Source organism: Tenrec ecaudatus, chromosome 9, assembly GCF_050624435.1.
Source record: "Tenrec ecaudatus isolate mTenEca1 chromosome 9, mTenEca1.hap1, whole genome shotgun sequence".
NCBI lineage: Eukaryota > Metazoa > Chordata > Mammalia > Afrosoricida > Tenrecidae > Tenrec > Tenrec ecaudatus.
Window position 1 is genome coordinate 144,719,039 of NC_134538.1, and position 10,428 is coordinate 144,729,466.

A 10,428-nucleotide genomic window follows, 5' to 3' on the forward strand; every position below is an offset into this window, starting at 1 on the left:
AAAAGCAGTTTTTAAGTCCTTAAGGCAATAAAAGGATGGACAGGTTACGAACTGTCAATGGATAAAGCCAAATGTGTGGGCAATCTGTATTATGTAAGCATTCCATTCATTGTGATGGGAAACATTGCTTTAAAAGTGGACTGTAACAAACGAAACTTGTTATAACACTTAGGCACCCAAGAAACAGACTATCTTGTCACAGAAGAAAAGAGGTAAGAAGACTCATTCACGTTGGGCTTTGCAGGATACAGTTCTGTGAAATTTTCTCCCTCGATTCCACATCTGTACACATATGAGCCCAAATAAGCAGATTACCTTCGGGTGGAAGAATTCTAAATCAGAGGTGGAATTATAAATCCTTATTGAGGATGGAGGTAAAATTATAGGGACAAAGGTAGACGAAAGGATGAGGCCAGAGAATGAGTCTATGTAGCCACAATCTGTATCGCTACTGGGCAAGCATAAGAGGTTTGCGTGAATAAGGGAGCCCGGAATCCTCCCCTTCCTTTCATTCATGAGCATCGCCAACTAGGTATGTACAGCCTAGCGGTGGTCATCTGCCTGGTGAAGACACCGGCTGTACACATTCTTACAGAGGCTTTCCTTGTCTGGAAGCAACAAGCAACGGACTAGGCCATGCCTAAGTCCAAGGTTGTAATGCTGTAACAACCAATCGCACAATGCACATCTCAGTTGAATTTTATCATTGGGTACATTGGTGATTCAGAAACTCTTCAATTCTGTGGTCTTCGTGGATTTTTAAAAGTATTTACGCTGGCTAATCACCAGAGTAAATTAATAACACAGCATAAAAAACTTCTTTTAAGTGCATGTAAAGTGCATCCAAATCATTACCCCGTCTGTCCACCCTAGGAGGTGTTATTTTCATTTTTGCCTGTCTCTTCTCTGCTTTCCCTAAAAAATGGACCAAACCAGGGGTGAATTTTAAGGGGCACTGTTACTGTGCTCTGTTTCTGGAAAGTATTAGGTGCAGAATTGCTAGAGCGCAGAAGAGAAGAGATTAAAAATGTACCTAATCAATCCTGTCTTTCTCTTCTCAGTGTGACTTTTTGCTCATCCTTTCCCCAAGCACCTTTAGCAACTTTGTATTTATTGCATTCACCTAGTGAGGCACAAACAACCTCCCACGAGATCTCTCAGGATTTGCTTTCCTTGAACTTATTTAAATTTCGGTGATAATACTTGTAAAGATGACAAGTGCTGATGATGCACACAAAATGGTTTTGGCCTCTGTTCCTTTCTGTATTTCTACACATCCTGATGGCTTCTTTCAATGTGTTATACATTTCTGCTGGGAAAACCTTAAGGCATTCGGAGAGTGTGGCATAGCCAAGGGGGCGCATGCACTGAGCAGCATTCTCTTCCTGATGATAGTTTTACTATTCAAATGCGAAAACAAGTTTTAAAGAAGTTGTTGTCCTTAAAATAAAGAATATGTAAAATAAGTCAGCGGGAAACACTCAACAATTGGTCTCTTTAAAGGAAATAAATAGAGTCCATGGCATTTTTTTAAAAAAAGGAAACTTTCAAGAACAAATATTGACAAGAAATGATGTGGAATAAAAACTGCCCCAAAATGAGCATAACTAAGTGCTTAAGGACTGAAAATCATCTTTATGAGACCATTGAAGAATCATTTCGTATGTTTGCAGTGTTGGAACGAGTTACATATCTGGGTGCCAGTTTTCACTATTCAGTGTGTATCAGTAATTCAATTAATTTTACTATTAAAATGTCATAGCTGTGTAAATGGTGGAGGAGGGATGTGAGCGTAGGAGGAAGAAGCGAGAGGGAGAGGGTATGGTTGTAAAATGCCTAATCACATAAGCTCCTCCGAATCTGTCTGGACATCAAATAGGTCAAAAAAAAAAGGCAAATCAAATAGCTGAACTATTTTCTTGTTAAGGTTTTGTTCTTGCATTTTTCACGGATACCCAAAGGAAAACTTCAACAGAGCAGAACCAACTATTGATTCTAAAAAGAAATAAAAAATCATAGGCAGACATCTGACCATGAGCTCTTAAGGAATGATCTCTTATTTTACACATTTTCCTCAGCTCTCTTTAGTGATAAATTAACATTTTCTTGAGTTGCTATGTGAAAATATCATGTTTTGTAACTGTAAACATGAAGAAATGTTCCTCAGGCAATTCAATTGAGCCCCAAACCCATTTTTTAAGACTTCAAATCATTATTTAGAATACATATTTCCCCACCCCTCTATTAGAAAAAATATTACACAGAGTGGGAAAAATAATAAAAGCACACAGTTCAGAAATGCAACCATTGATGCACTTATAATAGTCACCTTGTGAGTTATGATAAGACCAGCACATAAATGACTAACAAAAATTAGTATGGCCAGAGTGTTCCCTAGAGGCAAGATGGTAAGACTTACAGACTTTGTCTTGGATACTTCAGACACGTTGTCAGGAGAGACCAATCCCTGGAGAAGGACATCATGTTTGGTAAAGTACAGGCGCAGTGAAAAAGAGGAAAGCCCTCAATAATATGGCTTGACACAATGGCTGCGACAATGGGTTCAAGACTGGGAACGGCTGTGTGGATGGCTAGGAGCAGGCAGTGTTTCCTTCTGTTGTGCACAGGGCCACTCGGCTCAGAACCAACTCAATGATGCCTAACAAGAAAAAGGAACATTTGGAGATGGGTGGAATAAGTAACACTCTACTAACATTATGCATGTTGGACAAAATTTGTGGAGTGAATCTGTCCATCATAACATCTTAGTTTTACTGCCTTTTCTCCACTCCCACCTCCCCCCACAATGGAATCGCCTCTCTTCTGGTGCAAGGTGCTGCTTGTGCTAATGTTTATACCTCTCTTGTCATCCTGTTCTCACTCCGTGATGGTTTCTGTCGGTGTGTGTCAGTCCCACTAGGCTGTCTGCTCTTTGAGAACCAAAGACACAAACACCACATGCTGTTCACTTGATTCTGGTTTCCTAGTCACTCTGCATGTGGCCGAGTGTAGCTCTCCCCTCCAGTGTTCCCAGTAGCTGGTTTGTTAGGAGTCATTTGATCACCTTGTCTTTGCTTTCTGAGGTGCTCTAGGGTGGACTCAAACCTTCACCTTCTTCTTAGCAGCCCAGTGTGCTAATCATTGGCACCTCTCCGGGACCGTCAGTATCTGATTATTTGTGTTTGTATTTTAAGCACCTCTGAGCACTCTCATGCAGAAACTACATGGATCGAGGCAGTTGTGTGACTTTAACAAGGGAGTACTGCAAGGCTTAAATCCCCCTCCCCGCAAAAATGTGCATCGGGGATGTATACTATAACCATATGTATTTCATCTATCTGTTGACCAAATATGCAGAAAAGTGGATCGTATGAAGAAGACTGCAGCATCAAGATAGGAAGAAGGCAGGTGAAGAGGACTTTAAAGCACTTGCAGATGAAGCTCAGGGATTACAGCCTTCAGTAGAGATCACAATGCAATATGAAGAAGACTAAAATCCTCACGACATCATGATAAACAGAGAAGACTGACGTTGTCAAGGATGTCATCCTGCTTGGAACCACAATCCACCAATGGTCGTGGAAGCAGCAGTCAAGAGGTCAACAGATGCAGTGTATTAGGAAATCTGTGGCACAAGACCCTTTCAACTGTTGGATAGCAGGATGAGGACTAGGTACACCTGGTCCTAGCCACTCACAGGCTTTCACTCAGCTCGCATGCCTGTGAAAGTTGGACCTAGAGGAAACAAGTCTGAAGAAGGATCGATGCAGTTGACTGACGGTGCTGACAAAGAATATTGAAAGTACCATCGACCGACCAAAGAAACCAATCTAAGTTGGAAGAAGTACAGCCAGCATGCTTCTTAAAAACAAGGATGGCGCGGTTTCATTTCATCTACTTTGGGCATATTAGCAGGACTGGCAAAAGGGTAGCATGTTTGGTAAGTTAGTGGGGTAGCAGAAAAGAGGAAGACCCTCAGCCCGATGGATTGACACTGTGGCTGCAGCAACGGGTTCAGAGTGAAGAACAATTGTGAGTGAGGCTCAGAACATACATGTTGTATGTTGGAACCCATTCCATGCCACGACACCTGACAACAAGTACAGCAAACACAGACAAATGAAGGGAAAAAGCTCTCTCTACCCTTCAAGCTAATATCTGCCCCTCTTGGTCTTCAGGTTACACCAGACAACAGCAAGGGCTCAGTGGAATTCCCACAAATGCTCTTGCTCCAACTCCACTTAGACCAATAGTTCAGTAGTTTATTATGTATTCATGGAACACCTACTTGTGTCTAATGCAGGAAGAAGAATAAATTTGTGAACAAAATGATCACATTCTTTGTCTCGTGGTACTTGAATTTTGGTAGGAAGTCATATGAAAAAGAAAGAACAATAAAGGTATGGGAATAAATGCGTAATACAGGATAAATGCTTATCATGGATTATGATGTTATTTTTCATTTGGATGGCCTGGATTGCTTCCATTTTCTTCTTGATTGACTTTTTCATTTAACGCTTCCCTTTGTCTTGGTAGAATCTGTCCCACACTTTTCTCCTTATTCTATGACTCTTGGTTAGACCCTCTTCTCCACTTCCGACCTTAGGGAAAAATCCCACCACATCCAATCTCACCTGTCCGCAGGGCAGCCATTTCTAAGCAGGGGCTGTGGGGTAGGACGGGAAACGTAATGATAAGACAGACAGTGGCAATCTGTGTAGTTCTGCCCAATACAGTAGAATCCCGCACTCGACCAATCAGTACTCAACATAATGAGGATTCCAAGCAAAATGTGGGGAAAATTTGCTTCGAACTTAAAAAAAAAAATCGGAATCCGACCCTACGCACGTGATTCTTGTAAACAAAAGCAGTTAGTGCTTGGGTCACTCGGCCTTAGTCGGCCTTGTTAGTACGCATTGTGGAAACCTTTTGCGGCTGTGTTCCAAGCATTTTGCTATAGTCTTTCTTAGTTTTTGTGGCTTTTTGTACTGTTTTTACATTAAAAACATGGGTCTAAGAAAGTGTTTTTTTTTAAAAGAATCATCGTGATGAGGAACCGGTTAACTTTGTTATCGATATTGTTGATTAAAAGTACAGTAATTAGTTTTAGAAAACAGTTACCAAAACGCCAAGAAAACATCAACAGCAGACCACGTTGGACAGATTTTTTAAAGAGAAAGCCAGCCTGGTCCTAGTGAAAAAAGGCAAAGGGGGGGGGGGGAAACCCTCCTGAGAAGCAGGGGATTCCCCTTCCAAACAATGACTCTCTCCAACCTCCTCTCCACGTCCGTGTCCACAGATCCAGATTCTCATCAGTCTCAAGGTATGGGCCGTACGGTAGTGGTTCAAAAATTTTTAAATATTGTACTTCTTATATAAATTACATTATTTAACTGAATTCATTTATTTTCAAGTTTCTGTGTAATGTTTTGTATAACAAGGCAAGGTTAGGGTAAAAACTCGTTGGTTGAGAACAGATTAATCTGTTTTCAGTTATTTCTTATGGCAAAAATTGATTTGTAACTTGACTGCATCGCATCTCGACGCGTCTTCTAGAATGGATTAGAGTCAAGGTCCTGGGTTCCACTGTAGTTCTTCTCTTTTTCTGAGATATCTACTTCACTTTCAAGGGCTTACTCACATTTCTCTCCACTACGTCTTCTCCTAAGTGTGGCCTCCACTGTACCTAGTCATCAAATTCCAGCTCCGGGTTGAACAGTGGTTGCGCAGTGCCTTGAATGGGTGACTCCTAGTGACCTGTGCTTAAGAGAACGAACCACTGCTCAGTCCCGGGCATCCTCACCATTGTTATGTCTGAGCCCACTGTTGCAGTCACTGTGTCCGTCCATATCCTTGAGGATCTGCCTCATTTTTCTGCCCTTCGACTATACTAAGCATATGGTGTTTTTTTTTTTCAGGAACTAATTTAACCTGTTCTAAGTATGTGAGGTGAAATCTAGCTATCCTTGATTCTTTATGTATATGATAGTTTTCTTTCAAGAGTAATGGCATATTAAGAAAACATCCTGGCCCAGCTCTCCTTGGCTCTAAGGAGGATTCTAGTGGCTCTGCTTGCAAGACGGACTTGTCTGCTCTTTTGGCGGTCTGTGGCATGTTCAATCTTCTTTGCCGGCCCCATAATTCAAGTGTGTTGGTTCTTCTTCCGTCTTCTTTACTCAAGGGCAACTCTAACATACACATGATGCTATTGAAAAGACCATGAGTTGGGTACATTTCTTCAAGTCACATCCTTGCTCTTCAGCACCTTATTTTTTGTTGTTGTTATTCAAGTATGATAGAATTTATTTTTCTAAAGATCCTTTTATTAGGGGCTCTTACAGTTCTTTTTTTAAATAAATCGTTTTATTGGGGCTCATACAACTCTTATCACAATTCATACATACATCAATTGAGTAAAGCACCCCTATACATTCGTTGCCTTCATCATTCTCAAAATTCGCCTTCCACTTGCGTTCCTGGAATCAGCTCATTTTCCTTTTATCCCTCCCCTCTCCCTCATGAACCCTTAATAACTTATATATTATTATTTTATATTATCTTACACTGCCCGGCATCTCCCCTCACCCACCTTCCTGTTGCCCATCCCCCAGAGAGAAGGTTACACATAGATCCCCAAGATCGGTTCCCCCTTTTACACCCCCTGCCCTCCCGGTGTCGCCACTCTCACCACTGGTCCTGAGGGGTTCATCCATCCTAAATTCCCTGTGTTTCCAGATACCTACTGCACCACTGTGCATCCTATGGTCTGATCAGGTCCACAAGGAAGAATTGGGATCATGATAATTGGCGGGGAGGAAGCATTCAAGAACTAGAGGAAGGTTTTGAGTTTCATTGTTGATATACTGAACACTGAGTGACTCATCTCCTCCCCAATACCCCTCTGCAAGGGATGTCCAGCTGTCTACAGATGGGCATTGGGTCCCCATCACGCACTCCCCTCATTCACGGCGATGTGATTTCCCCCCCTGCCTTTGTTGTTTGAAACCTGGTCCCCTCGGCCCTTCAGGATCACACATGTTGTTGTGCTGCTTCCATGTGGGCTTTGTTGCTTTGGGGCTAGATGGCCCCTTGTTTACTTTCAAGCCTTTAAGTTCCCAGATGCTATATCTCTCAATAGCTGGGCCCCATCAGCCTTTTTCACCACACTTACTTATGCATACTTTTGTCTTCAGTGTTTACGCGAGGAAGGTGATCACACAAAGATGGTTTTTGTTCTTTGGAGTCTGCTACCTGGTCTGATCAACACTTTGTATTCACTTAGGCTGTGTACTTCTTCTCTGTGGGCTTCGTTGCTTCCAAGCTAGATGGCCACTTGTTTGTCTTCAAGCCTTTAAGACCCCAGATGCTACATCTTTTTGATAGCTGGGCACCATCAGCTTTCTTCACCATGTTTGCTTATGAACACATCTGTCTTCAGTGATCATGTTGGGAGGGTGGGTATCATGGAATGATCGTTTAGCTGAGCAAGGTGCTATTGTATTGAGGGAGTGTGCTCAAGGAGGCCCAATGTCCACCTGCTACCCTACTACTGAACCTATAAATATATGCATATAGGTCTATTTCCCCCATAATCATAAATATATTTACATAAGTACATGTTTGTATTTAGGCTTCTATGTATGCCCTTTGCTTCCCACTCCTTTCCTCTATTTCCTTGCACTTTCCTCCTGTCCCACTACCATGTCAGCCTTCATTCTGGTTTCAGTAATTCTTCTCAGTTACCTTGTCCTTGGTCACTCCCTACCAGTCCTCCCATCCCTTCCCTGGCACTGGTTTTGAACCACTCATTTTCTCCTTGTCCCTGTGTTAGCCAACACCTCCTCCCTTCCCCTACCTCCCACCCTCTCATGTCCCTCTGGGACCGTTGGTCCCGTTATTTTCTTCTCTCATTGTTTATCGAGCCTATCTTATCTAGGTGGACCTGCAGATATAGTAATATGTGCATACAAATGCAGATGGATTTGTTAGCACCCAAGTGGCACATAAGAACATGGCATCGACAGCAGCAACATCTTTTTTTTCTCTCTTTAAAATTTTGTATGTCACTGGCTTTTTTGTCTTCGGCACTTTAAAGAGCTCGTGTGCAGCAGATTTGCCCAGTGCAATGCATTGTTAGATCTCTTGACTGCTGTTTCCATGAGTATCAATGGAATCTTTGACAACGTCAATCTTCTCTCCAATTATCATGATATATTTTATCTTGGTGTTGAATAGTTAGACTGAGTTAATCATAGTGGCCCATTATTTTCCTTCTAGAGCTTAGTGCAAGGATAGATGTTTATCTCCAGCTGTTCCAAGATTTTAAAACTAGAACCAGGAGGAAAGGATTTAGTTTTATTTTGTTTTGATTGTGGAGCCAAAGGGATGTTTTAACAACTAGGGTTTAGTAAAGCAAAACAAAGCAAAATAATCAATCACAGAATTCATACTAGGGATTCTGCTAGTAAGGATTTGATAACATAATTGGGTGTTTTCATTGGCTGGCAGAGCTGAAGGAGGGAAGATGTGAGAAAAACAATAACACACACACACACACACAATTTTCCACTATGATATTGCAGCTAGCTCATCTAGAAGTAACGGAGATTCTAGGAAACTCTGGGGAATTCAATCAGTGACTTCAGTCTCTTCAGCAAAGTGGCAGACCAGCGTTCCAGTCTGAATCTTTCTTCCTCTGGGGGCCTCAATGTGCTTCCTGCCTTCTGAGTTTGTCTGAGCGCTTCTCCCTGGCAAATTACAATCTCAAAGGAGACATCGAAGGGAGCGCTATGTAATGCACACAAACACGCAGCTTAGATTCAGCGATTCCAGAGTTCTGACACGGAGGTTGTGGTGACATAGATTTGACAACAAAGCAACTGTGATCCCCAAGAATGTTAGCTGCTTATTCGCGCTTCACATGAGAAGAAGCCAGGTGAGAGAAGCAGATGAGACAGAAAAAGCAGATAAGTCCGTAAGAGAGATAGGTGTGGGAATCAATCTTCATGGGATATCTAATCAGGACTGTGAAGTTTTCCATAATGCAATTTGAGCTGTTTCATTCCCATGGTATTGTATATCCTGCTTCTCCATCCTTTGAAATAGAAAGTAGTGCTAGCAAGTTGATTCTACTTAAGCTAAATTTATTTATAAGATTAATTAATATATACTTACCTGGCAGGGGAGATACCATAATCAGGAAGCTGGTTTTCCCAGGGCGAGGCTTATCCATTGCACTCCAGATGTGCTGACCCCTGCGATTTTCCCAAATGTGGGAAACTGGACTGCATAATTTGTGGTAGTGGGGGACTGCGTTCATACTCTCCCCTGAAAAAAAAAGATTATAGGTATATTTTTTGTTTTCGGGAGTCAAACATCTTTCGTTGTCTTACATTTTGTGTTATTAGTAGGTATAGATATCTGCATCCGTGACATTTACTTAACTAAAGGTATTTATTACTAGTGTGCTATTTTAAAAAATCATTTAATTGCGGTCTCTTGCAGCTCCTATCACAATCCATATATCCATCCATTGTATCAAGCACATTTGTACCTATGTTGCCATTAGCATTTTCAAAACAGTTTCTTTCTACTTGAATTCTAGGTATCAGCTCATTTCCCCCCTCCCCAACCTTCACTCCCTTATGTATCCTTATTAATTCATAAATTATTAGTGTGCTATTTTATAAAGATAAACCTCCTCCTACTACTTGGCTATTTGTAAAACAGCTCATATATGAAAAGACAGATATGCGCAATAAATGCCAATTTTGTATCATCTCATTAGCAAAAGACTGCAAAAATTAAATCATAAATTATGAAGTATAGATTATTAGAGAAATATGCGATCATGGATTTAAATTATGTCCTACCCATCCCCTAGTCCCCACACTTCCTAAACTGATATGCGTCAGTTTGTTTGGACCATGACTCTACTTGGTCTGACAGCTAGTAGTAATGCAGTTCGGCAGTTTTGTAATAATATGGAATTATTCCCTATTTAATGACTTATGTAATTACCCTCCATTTCATGTGCTGTAAATCCTCAAATCTCTGGAGTCGCACCCTTTCAGCATCACCTGAGTCAAATCACAGCCTTTACTGCCTCCCAGAGGCATGCCCTTATCTGAATCAGAGTTTTTATCTTTGGAGAGCTCAAGAGAGAGAGAGAAGCTATCAGAATGGAGTCATAGTTACTATCTTTGAAGAGTTAAAGAGAGAGAAGAGTTATCAGTAAGGAGAGAGGCTCACTGCCATCAAAAAGGGAGGCGGGAGAGAGGGTGTTCTTTGGGCCCATGATCCTTGTGCCGAGAATAAGGATCCCTAGACAGAGGGAAAGATAATGCCAATGGAGACAAGAACCTCCCCCGCTCTTGCCCTGAGTCAGCACAGAGAGATGCCTTTCCCTAGAGCTTTGCACTAATTTTG

General features: G+C 41.6%; 1 non-coding gene across 1 annotated transcript; it reads left to right on the forward strand.

Moving 5' to 3' along the window:
• Positions 1-9,166: 9,166 nt before the first annotated feature.
• Positions 9,167-9,330, forward strand: LOC142457676 (U1 spliceosomal RNA). The gene has a single exon (XR_012786373.1). It is a non-coding gene; the product is annotated as a U1 spliceosomal RNA (small nuclear RNA).
• The last annotated feature ends 1,098 nt before the right edge of the window (positions 9,331-10,428 follow it).